This window comes from Chiloscyllium plagiosum, unplaced genomic scaffold (assembly GCF_037043375.1).
Source record: "Chiloscyllium plagiosum isolate Xiang-an unplaced genomic scaffold, Cpla_swu_hap1 HiC_scaffold_4, whole genome shotgun sequence".
NCBI lineage: Eukaryota > Metazoa > Chordata > Chondrichthyes > Orectolobiformes > Hemiscylliidae > Chiloscyllium > Chiloscyllium plagiosum.
In genome coordinates, this window is record NW_028270142.1 from 130,488,469 (window position 1) to 130,499,527 (window position 11,059).

Consider the following 11,059-nt stretch of genomic DNA (forward strand, 5'->3'; position numbering starts at 1 on the left):
ATCTGGAGAGGTGATAGCCTCGTGATATTATGGCTAGACTATTAATCCAGAAACTAAGCCAATATTCTGGGGACCCGGGTTCAAATAATTTGAGTTCATTAAAAAAAATCTGCAGTTAAGAGTCAAATGATGACTATGAAATCATTGTGAATGGTCAGGAAAAACCCATCTGGCTCACTAATGGGAAGGAAATCTGCCATTCTTACCCGATCTGGCCTACATATGACACCACATTCACAGCAAAGTGACTGACTCTTAACTATCCTCTGGGCAATTAGGGATAGGCAATAAATGCTGGCCCAACCAGTGATGCCATCATTCTATTAGTGAATTTTAAAAAGTCATCCTCTCTGGATAGTTGCTAGACTGGGTCTGCAGCAGGTGATGAGGGAACCAAGAACAGTGAAATCATACTTGACTTCATACTTACCAAGCTCCCAACTGCAAATTCATCTGTCCATGACAGTATCAATAAGAGTGATCACTGCACAGTCCTTGTAGAGACAAAGTCCTATCTTCACTTTGAGAATAACTTCAATTGTGTTATGTGGCAGTAACATCATGCTCAATTAGACAGACTTCAAATTGATCCAGCAAATTCAGGCAGGGCATCCATGAGGCGGCAGCAGAACTGTGCTCCAGCACAATCTGCAACCTCATGGCCTGACATTCCCCCACTCAACCATTATTATCAAGCCATAGGATCAACCCTGGTTCAATATAGATTGCAGGAGGGCATGCCAGATGCTCAAAAATGAGATTCTGGATTAGTGGTGCTGGAAAAGCACAGCAGTTCAGGCAGCATCCGAGGAGCAGTAAAATCGACGTTTCGGACAAAAGCCCTTCATCAGGAACCCGCTGAAGCTATCTTCATACCAAGCAGCATAAGCAACAAGTGATAAACAGAGCTAAACAATCTCACAAACAACGGATCGGATTTAAGCTCCGCAGTCCTGCCACATCCAGTTGTGAATGATGGGGGACATTTAACAACTCACTGGAGATGGAGGTTCCACAAACATCCCCATCCTACATGATGGAAGAGCCCAGCACACTAGTGCAAACAATAAGGCTGAAGCATTCACAGCATTCTTCAGCTAGAAGTGCCAAGATGATCTATGGATAATCCATTTCAGCCTCCAACAGCATCAGCAGCATCACAATGTTTTCATCCAATTCGAATCGCTCTTCATGATGTCAAGAAACTGCTAAAGGCACTGGATACTATAAAGGTATGGACGCTGATAACATTCCAACAATAGCACTGAAGACTTGTGCTCCAGAACTTGCAGCTTCCCTAGCCAAACTATTGCAGTACAGTTACAACGTTGGCATTTACCCAACAATGTAGAAAATTGCCCAGATATGTCCTGTCCACAGAAAGCAGGACAAATCCAACCTGGTTACTAATCACCCAACAATTTACTCTCAATCATCAATAAAGTGATGGAAGGTGTAATCAACAGTGCTACCCAGCAGCAGTTGCTGAGCAACAACCTGATCAGTGATTCCCAATTTGGGTTCTGCCAAGGCTACATAGGTTCTGACTTCATTGCAGCTTTCATTCAAACACGGACAAAAGAGCTGAATTCCAGAGGCAAGCTGAACGTGACAGCCCTTGACATCAGGGTTGCATCTGATCAAGTGTGGTATCAAGAAGACACAGCAAAATGGAATCAACGGTGATGTAGAGGAGCCAGTGTTGGACTGGGGTGGACAAAGTTAAAAATCACACAACACCGGGTTATAGTCCAACAGGTTTAATTGGAAGCATTAGCTTTCAGAGCGCTGCTCCTTTAGGTAACTGTGGATCAGGACCATAAGACACAGAATTTATAGCAAAAGGTTACAGCGTCATGCAACTGAAACGATTTATTGAACAAATATAGATTTCTATTAAGTCTTGCACCTTTTAGAATGGGTTGTAGGTTTCAGTTCATTCATAAGTAAAGCCCAGAACTTCTTTTAAGTCACATTCTTGAGATAACACAAGGTTTTATAAAAAAAAAGGTTTCGGCTGCATGACAGGAGTTCCTCAAGGAAGTGTCCTAGGTTCAACCATCTTCAGCTGCTTCATCAAGAACTTTCCCTCCACCATAAGATCAGAAGTGGAGATGTTCACTGATGATTATACAATGATCAGTACCATTTCTGACTCCTCAGATACTGAAGCAGTTCATGTTCAGATGCAAAAAGATCGTGACAATATCCAGGTTTGGGTTGACAAGTGGCAAGTAACATTCTTGCCACAAAAATTGTAAGCAATGACCATTTCCAATAATAGCTTTTGATATTGGTGTTACTATCACCGAATCCCCAACTATCAACATCTTTGGGGTTTTGATTGTCTTGAAATTCAACTGGACTCACCACATAAACATAATGGTTACAAGAGCAGGTCAGAGGCTAGGAATAGTGTGGCGAATAACTCATCTCCTGACTCCCCAAAGCCTGTCCACTATCTGCAAGGAGTGTGATGGAATAATGCCTACTTGCCTGGATGAGCACAGTTCCAACAACGCTCAGGAAGCTTGAAGCCATTCAGGACAAAGCAGCCGACTTGATTGGCACCATATCCACAAGTATCCATTCCCTTCACCACTGACCCTCAGTTTCTACAAGATGCACTGCAGAAATTCACCCAAGATCCTTAGGCTGCACCTTTGAAACCCACGACCACTTCATCTAGAAGAACAATGGCATCAGATTCATGAGAACACCACCACCTCCAAGTTCCCCTCCAACCTATTCATCCTGACTTGAAAATACATTGCTGTTCCTTCACCGTCACTGGGTCAAAATCTTGGAATTCCCAGCTAAGGGCATTGTGGGTCAACCTATAGCATGTGGATTGCAGTGGTTCAAAAGGGCAGTTCACCACCACCTTCCGAAGGGCAGCTAGGGACTGGCAATAAATGCTGGCCAGCCAGCAATGCTCACATCCAATACATAGGTTTAAAGAAATCCAGCTGGTTTAATCATTTTCCTTGCAATTGTGTTCTATTGGATTTCTGAGGTTCTCTCCAGCACCTGCTCATGGGCATATTTAAAGCTGTTTCATAGACTGCATGCGAAAGCTGACACAATGTCTCAGGTTTTTCTGAGTTCCAATATTTCATAGCTCCATCATGTTAATACAGTAAGTCTTCTGGATCTGTGAAATCACAAGTCACAAAATTGCCAAAAAACAACTGACAAGCAAAATCAACATCCGCAAGCAAAATTCACTTGTCTGCGATTTTTAACTTCTTTGAATTCTATGTATATCAAGCATTTCATCGTTTGTGGGGGCTCGCAGAAAGGAACCCTCAGATTAGGAGCCCCGTCTACGCTTGAACAATTCTATCATTCTGAACATCTCCTGCCTCACTGTTTGGAGTCTGCTAACAATATCTCTTGAGCTCCCTGACTTCATTGCTGCAGTCCTTTTTCAGCTTTATTCTACAATGGCCTTCTAACTTTTCCCAGCAAATGCACAGAACTGAAACTGAAGAACTTTATTAAGCTTCACTCATCTCTGCTGATATAGCCTACACTGAACCATAATTATCCTCAACTTAAGTATCCCTCATTTGCAATTCTTCTTTGATATGATGAGATAAATTAGCTTTTCAACCTATCAGAGTTAAAGAAATATATTTAATATAATTCAATTTTAATTCCCAAACCAATTTCGTTGGACCGTATTTCTGCACCAGCTGTGCAGACTGGAAGACTCCAGCTCTTCAACTCAGCAAGCCCACCTGCTGTTTTATGTTTCTACCTTTCTAGCTGCTAAATTTAAACAATTATGTACTAAAACACGAGCCATAAAATAGTATTCATAATGCTACAGAGAAATATAAAATACTGAAATGCCAACAACTCACTTATTAAACTATTATAGCAACGAGAATTACCCCACAGTTCATGCCTACTTGCCCTTGAGAAAGTTATTATTGAGCCACCTTCTTGAACCTCTGCAGTCCATGTAGGTATACCACAGTTTCCGGGATTTGGATCCACCGACAATGAAGGAATGGTGATATAATTCCAACTAACAACCCTTCTTAAACATGCAACCTGTATTCAGCAACAGAAATGAATTCCCCACAATCCAACAAACATCATCGCCCACCCACCAATCTCCATGAGGTCTACTGAGAGATCAACAACTTTAGTTACTGTTTGACTTCCACTGACTTTATCTGAACTGGCAAGCAGTGATGTATCTGCCAGTTGCATAGCCTAGGTTCCAATTTCTGGTCAAACCACATTGTCCCAGTTGTGGGTGCAGGGGCTAACGTCGACTTGGCTACAGTCTGATAGGGAGATTGACCAATGTACCAGGAAAGAGGACAAAATGACCACAGAGGGAAGAGGAGCACACAAGCTTAGGGTTTCTAGCAAGTCTAACATTTCCCAGTTTTCTGTCACTGTTGTATGGCAAAGCTGAGTGACACACTTTATGTCAGAAAAAAAGGGGTACATAATGTTTTCTCATACCAAAGAGAAGCAGAGTGCACATATGACTTTTTCAGGAGTGCAATCCCCCACACTACAGGTGTTATTGACTGCACACATGTTCAGAAATGCACCACAACCTCACAAGTTTCCATTCCTGAAAGCTCAGTTGGTTCATGACCACATTCAGTCCATCCATCATTGTAAGCACATTTATCCCATCAGATCAAAGAAGAAATTGTGAATAAAGATTCCTTAACTTAAAGGTCAAGTTAATGAAAACTCAGAACAAGCTATGTTATCAAGATGAAGCTTAATTAAGTTCTCCAGTTTCAATTCTGTGCATTGGCAAGGATGCAGAAAAGATTTACCAGGATGTTACTGAGACTGGAGGGCTTGAGTTATAAGGTGAGGTTGGATTTATTAGAATGATTTCCCTGGAGTGTAAGAGACTGAGGGGTGACCTTATAGAGGTTATAAAATCATGAGGGGTATTGATAAGGTGAATAGCAAAGATCTTTTCCCTTGGGTAGGGGCATTCAAAACAAGAGGGTACATTTTTCAGGTCAGAGGAGAAAATGGACCTGAGGGGCAACTGTTTCCACACAGCTCCTCGGATGCTGCCTGATCTGCTGTGCATTTCCAGCACCACTCTAATCTTGACTCTGATCGCCAGCATCTGCAGTCCTCACTTTCGCCATAACCCTCTAAACCCCTCCTATTCATATATTCATCCAGATGCCTTGAAAATGTTGTAATTGTACCAGTCTCCACCACTTCCTCAGGCAGCTCATTCCATACACGCATCACCCTTTGCAGGAAAATGTTTCCTCTTTGGTCCCTTTTAAATCTTTACCCTCTCACCTCAAACTTATGCCCTCTAGTATTTTGTGATGAACGGCCAGAGGAAGTGGTGGACGCAGGTTCAGTTACAACATTTAAAAACATTTGGACAAGTACATGAATAGGAAAGGTTTAGAGGGATATGGGCCAAATGCAGGCAAGTGGGACTAATTTAGTTTGGGAAACTTGGTTGGCATGAACAAGTTGTACCAAAGGGTATGCGACTCTATGACTCTATGTGCTGGGATAAATTAGAAGGCCACTGCAGAACAAAACTGAGAAAGGACTGAGGCAAAGAAGTGCCTCCAGACAGTGCAAATGCTATTGTTAGTAGACTCTAAGCTGTACCCCAGAAACAGTTACAATGCTCTATTCAGGACCATTCCCATCTCTCCTCAGTATGTAAGGCAATATGGTTAAATCATACCATGGTTGCATGATGGTGTGGACTATCCATTGACCAAATGCCTCACAACTCCAGCGTCCAACATCTCTTTGAGAGCACTCTGTCACACATAATATCATCAACAGCCCACTGTTGTGCTCCAGCTAATCCCCACTGTCCGAGTGTTTCTGAGGATCCCTGTAGTAGTCACTAGAGCATATTTCACAATTCAATGAACAAAACCTTGCCATCTTGTGACTCAGCCCAAGAACAATGGTGCAGTCAACGTCTGGAAGGAGGAGAAAAAGCAGGGAGGAAGAAGGGAGACTATTACCAACTTTCCTTTCAGACAACGCTGTCCATAATCACTCCATCCAAATTCTACTGAACATAACCCAAATCCTTAGGTCGTACCAACTTTAGCCCTACCTTCCCTCTATTATTGGCCATCACTGCACCTTCTTAGCCACAGTGACCATCCCAAAGAACTCAATGAGTCAGTTTTATGCATTCTGTTGATGGCTAACCTTGGTTGTATTTGTCTGGCCTATCACCTTCCCACAGAATATCAGACCAGAGGTTGCAATGTAGGCATGGAAGGTTGCTGACTTTGACTGAAGAACATTGCACTTACCCTGGTAAGAGTCAGTTTGGAGCAGCTTTGCATCAGGAAAGCCCAGCTTTTGACTGCACCACCTCAACATAGCAGCAGCCCAATGTGGCTGGCTGAAGGACAGGCTTACATTAGATAGAGTGGCAGCTGTGGGCACACAAATTGCATCATCCTGAGAGTTCATGGAGTTGCTGCCATCGCTCTGGGGCAGAGCCTCAGCAGTCTTGGTAATCTACTGGAGGACCACATTGTTGGAGCCTGCAAGAACTTTTGAGCATTGGTATCCACAAAATGAGAACAGTCTAAGTCTGTATGGCAATGAGCTAGGCATTCATGGCAATCAGCTGAGACAATTTGTGGCTACTATTTGTGCTTCCGCTGACACATAGCCCATCTTCTACACTCCTCAGCAGAAACTGATGCTTTTTGGAAATCCTGTCAATGCCCAAGCATTTCATCACGACAATCATCAGCATTCTTTTTTCAATCCAAGTCTTCAAGTGAGTCCTCTGTGCTAGAACTCATGTGTGACCTCACCATCCTGGGAGATGCCATCCGGTGCCCTTTCTGCAGGCCCAGTGACTGACCACAGACTAACAGAGGAAGGCAGGTCTGGCAGAAAGTTTATAGATTAGTGTGGGTACTACTGACAATCCTCTTCCCTCCTCCAGCTAGGCCAACTCCCTCTCCCAGCCTCTATCCTGAATAAAGACAACTGAACTATTATTTAAACAAATTACTCTAATTCAGTATCAACATTCAAGTTCAATGTAAGTTAGTGCTAAATAAGTTAAAGTTTCAGATGTCTAAGTGAAAGGTTAGACAAAAAAATTGTGTTTTCAAATATTTAGCATTTTATAATGCTTTTCATTAGTTTCATGAATCTTTCAGGACACTTTACAAAGATGACTGCTAATGTGTAACTTGAGTATTGGAAAATGTGAATACTTATGTAATGATAAACAGCACTATTAATAAATAACACATCACTCAAACAAAAAATCTGAACTGTAACAGTGCGCATTTAATTAAAGGCATAAATATATTTTAAAAAATGAAGAACAAAACAATAAGTATCAGGTCAAATGGTACAAAACACAATATGCAGTCAATACAGTGGCAAACACAAAGAATAAATAAGTAACGTAGAACATAGGACCAGACCCTTTGGGCCACTATGTCTGTGCCAACCATGATGCTATTATAAACTAATCTCCATCTGCCTGCATATGGTCCATATCCCTCTATTCCCTGCCTCTAACTATGTCTGCCAAAATGACTCATAAATTTTGCTATCATATCTTTTTCTACCATCACCCTTGGTAACATGTTCCTGACACCTACCACCCTCTGTGTAAATAACTTTCCTCACACATCTCCTTTAAAATATCCCCCCCTCCTGTCTTAACATTTCTCATGGTAAAAGGGACGGGAGGCCAATAAGGAAGATGATTGCATGATGGAGGGAAGGTTCACAATCCCTCCGTATCTCCTCCATACCATGATGTGACTGCTTCTCTGCCAGAAACTGACCTGTCTAGTAGTAGATATCTCTGTACCAGGTTGTTTCTGACCAGAAAGGCGAAAGTGGATACTGCCTTTGCTGGAGATTAGAGTCAAGATTAGAGTGGTGCTGGAAAAGCACAGCAGGTGAGGCAGCATCCGAGGAGCAGGAAAATTGATGTTTCGGGCAAAATCCCTTCATCAGGAATGCCTGATGAAGGGATTTTGCCTGAAACATCGATTTTCCTGGTCCTCGGATGCTGACTGACCTGCTGCGTTTTTCCAACACCACTCTAATCTTGACTCTGACCAGAAGGTTCAGCCATTACAATGTATACCGGGATCTGCCTCATTACACACGATGTTTCATTGCTTCTTTGCAGACGTTGGCAAAGTCCTATCTCTGTAGACATCTTGAGCCAAATCAATCAATACCTACTACATGAGTTGGAGATGCTAGTGTTGGACTATCCATTGACCAAATGCCTCACAACTCCAGCGTCCAACACCTCTTTGAGAGCACTCTGTCACACATAATATCATCAACAGCCCACTGTGGTGCTCCAGCTAATCCGAGTGTTTCTAGAGGATCCCTGTAGTAGTCACTAGAGCAAATTTTACAAGTCAATGAACAAAACCTTGCCATCTTGTGACTCAGCCCAAGAACAACGGTGCAGTCAACGTCTGGAAGGAGGAGAAAAAGCATCTGATGAAGGAGCAGCACTCCAAAAGGTAGTGCTTCCAATTAAACCTGTTGGACTATAACCTGGTGTTGTGTGACTTTTAACTTGATACCTACTACAGTAGGCTAGTATCGCCAGGTATCTCTCCTATCCACAAGTCGGTTGAAAAGGTAGCTGACCAACTGATGTTTGGATCTTATTGTTACAGAGTGCCATGACAGGTACAGCTATGACTGTTTACACCAGTTTTTCAGATTAGAAACCTGCAGAGTACTAAACTGTTCATAGAAAACAATACTCAATGAATACGCACTTATCTCTGTAGTTTATCAATTAAAATGTTGCACTTTTAAGAGAGAAATCTGTTGAATTGCAAGAACGGAAAGAAATATTGTTGCACCAGTAACAATGATGGAAATTAGAAAACAGAATTGAGAATGTAAGGGAAATCATGAGAATGGAAGAATTATGAAATACCGCTTCAATAAGCATTAAACCTATTCAACTGAACATCAAGTATTAAAGATCCAAGAAGCAGCAGCTCTGGCAGAAACCTGTGATATCTCACACAGACAGCAAGAAGGAAACTGGAGGAATAGCAAAGCTGATATTTGAAAAACTATTAGTTTTGGGGATTAATCAAAAGACTGCCTTAATAATAAAAGAGAAAGTTTAGAGCACAAAAGTGGTAGAAATAAAGTACAATACTTGCATTGTAATAAGGCTGGACCTACTAAAGTCCATTGCTGGAAGTTAAATGAGAGACCAATTAAAGTAGGTGAAATTCCTAAGGAACCTTCAGAAAAGGGTATATCACGAAAATAAATGGGTGTGAAAACTATAATGTAGTACAGGTGGAGCATATTCCCTTGGAATCTACTAGGAAGGGAAAGATATTTCCTTATCTTTCCAATCAGCAGGTGAACCAATAAAGACAGGAAGTGCTTGAGAAACTCAACAGGCCTGGCAGCATTTGTGGACAGAGAAACAAAATTAACATTGTGAGTTAAACATGACTTCTTCAGAGCTGGAGGGGTGGAAAACTGATGTTTTTTATACAGTTCAATAAGTGGACAGCAGGAGCAAATGAAACAGATAACGGGAGAGCCCAAATGAAATGTAAAATATGCACTTATGATATCAGGGAAGAATAAGTGTTAATGGTAAATTTTCATTGCAGAAAATAGGTCAGCTCTGCTGAGAGGAAACCCATGCAAACAGGACACTGGTGGGGTTTGGGGAGAGATTGCAATCAAACTGGAGGGCAATGTTCATGCTCTGAAGTTGCTGAACTCAATGTTTGAGTCCTGAGGACTATAAATTTCTGAAGTGGAAAATTAGGTGCTGCTCCTCCAGCTTGCATTGGGCTTTGTTCAAAAATTGCAGCAGGCCTTCACTGGAAGACCAAGATGGAGTGTTGAAATAGCAAGCAATTAGAAGTTTGGATCATTATTGCGGTTAGAGCAAAGGTGTTCCCAGTCACAGTTTGGTCTCGCCATTGTAAATATACTTTGAGCTGCTTCACCTTGAAGGTGTGTTCAGGGGTTGGATAGTGGAAAGAGAGGAGGTAAAAGAACAAGTGATAGACCTCCTGCAATTGCATGGAAAGATGCCATGGAAGGGGTATTGGAAGTGGGAGGAGTAGACAAGAGTGCCACAAAGGGAATGGTCCCTGAGGAAGGGGACAAGGAAGGGACAGAGAAGACTTCTTTGTTATAGATCATGGTAGAGATGGTGGAAATGGCAGAGTATGATCCTTTGAATGCCACAGGATGGTATCCTTGTGATAGATGTTGATGAACAGCCTCTACCAGAAATGAAAACTGTAAAGTCAAGGTGCGAAGAGAGGAGTCAGAGATGGCTCAGGGAAGGTGAGAGAAGAATGAAAATTAGAAACAAGTCTATTTATTTTTTCCAATTCTGAACAAGAATAGGAAGCAGCACCCATGATGCCATTAATGCAACAAAGAAAATATTTTGGGAGGGAGCCTGGGTAGAACTGGAACAAAAACATAGACATAATGGGGGAGCATGTGAGTAACAAGAGCCATACCTTTTATTTGGACAAAGTGAGGGGAAGAGGAACATTGAAAAGAATAAAAAGATGTAGCTGAAAGAGAGTCTGTCTTCGTTCTGGCGCCTTCATTCTGGCGTGAGTCCTCAACCCCGCGCCGGCTGACAAACAACACCAACACCATCCTTCCTCCATCACCATGCTGCCACCTGCGCCAGATGCACCAATGTAGGAGTTGCCACTCTTCAGGCTCCATCAATTTGCTGCTGGGCCCACATCACCAATGCCTCCACTGATGCCAAGTCTTGTGCTGGACCCACACTCACCCCACAACCAGGAGACCCCAGCTCCACTGCCACGTTGCCAATAATCAGCAGTCCCCGCTCTTCAGGCCTACCACAACCAGGAGTCCCTGGATCCGCTGTAGTGCCACCTCGCCAACTCCTGGAGTCTTCACCCTGGGCCTATAACAACCAGTAGCTTCTAGATCCCGATGACAGGCTAGGCTGATGCTGCCTCGCCAAGAGTCCAGCTCTGGCTGTCCTCCTCATGAAATTACCTTCTCCAGTGCCACT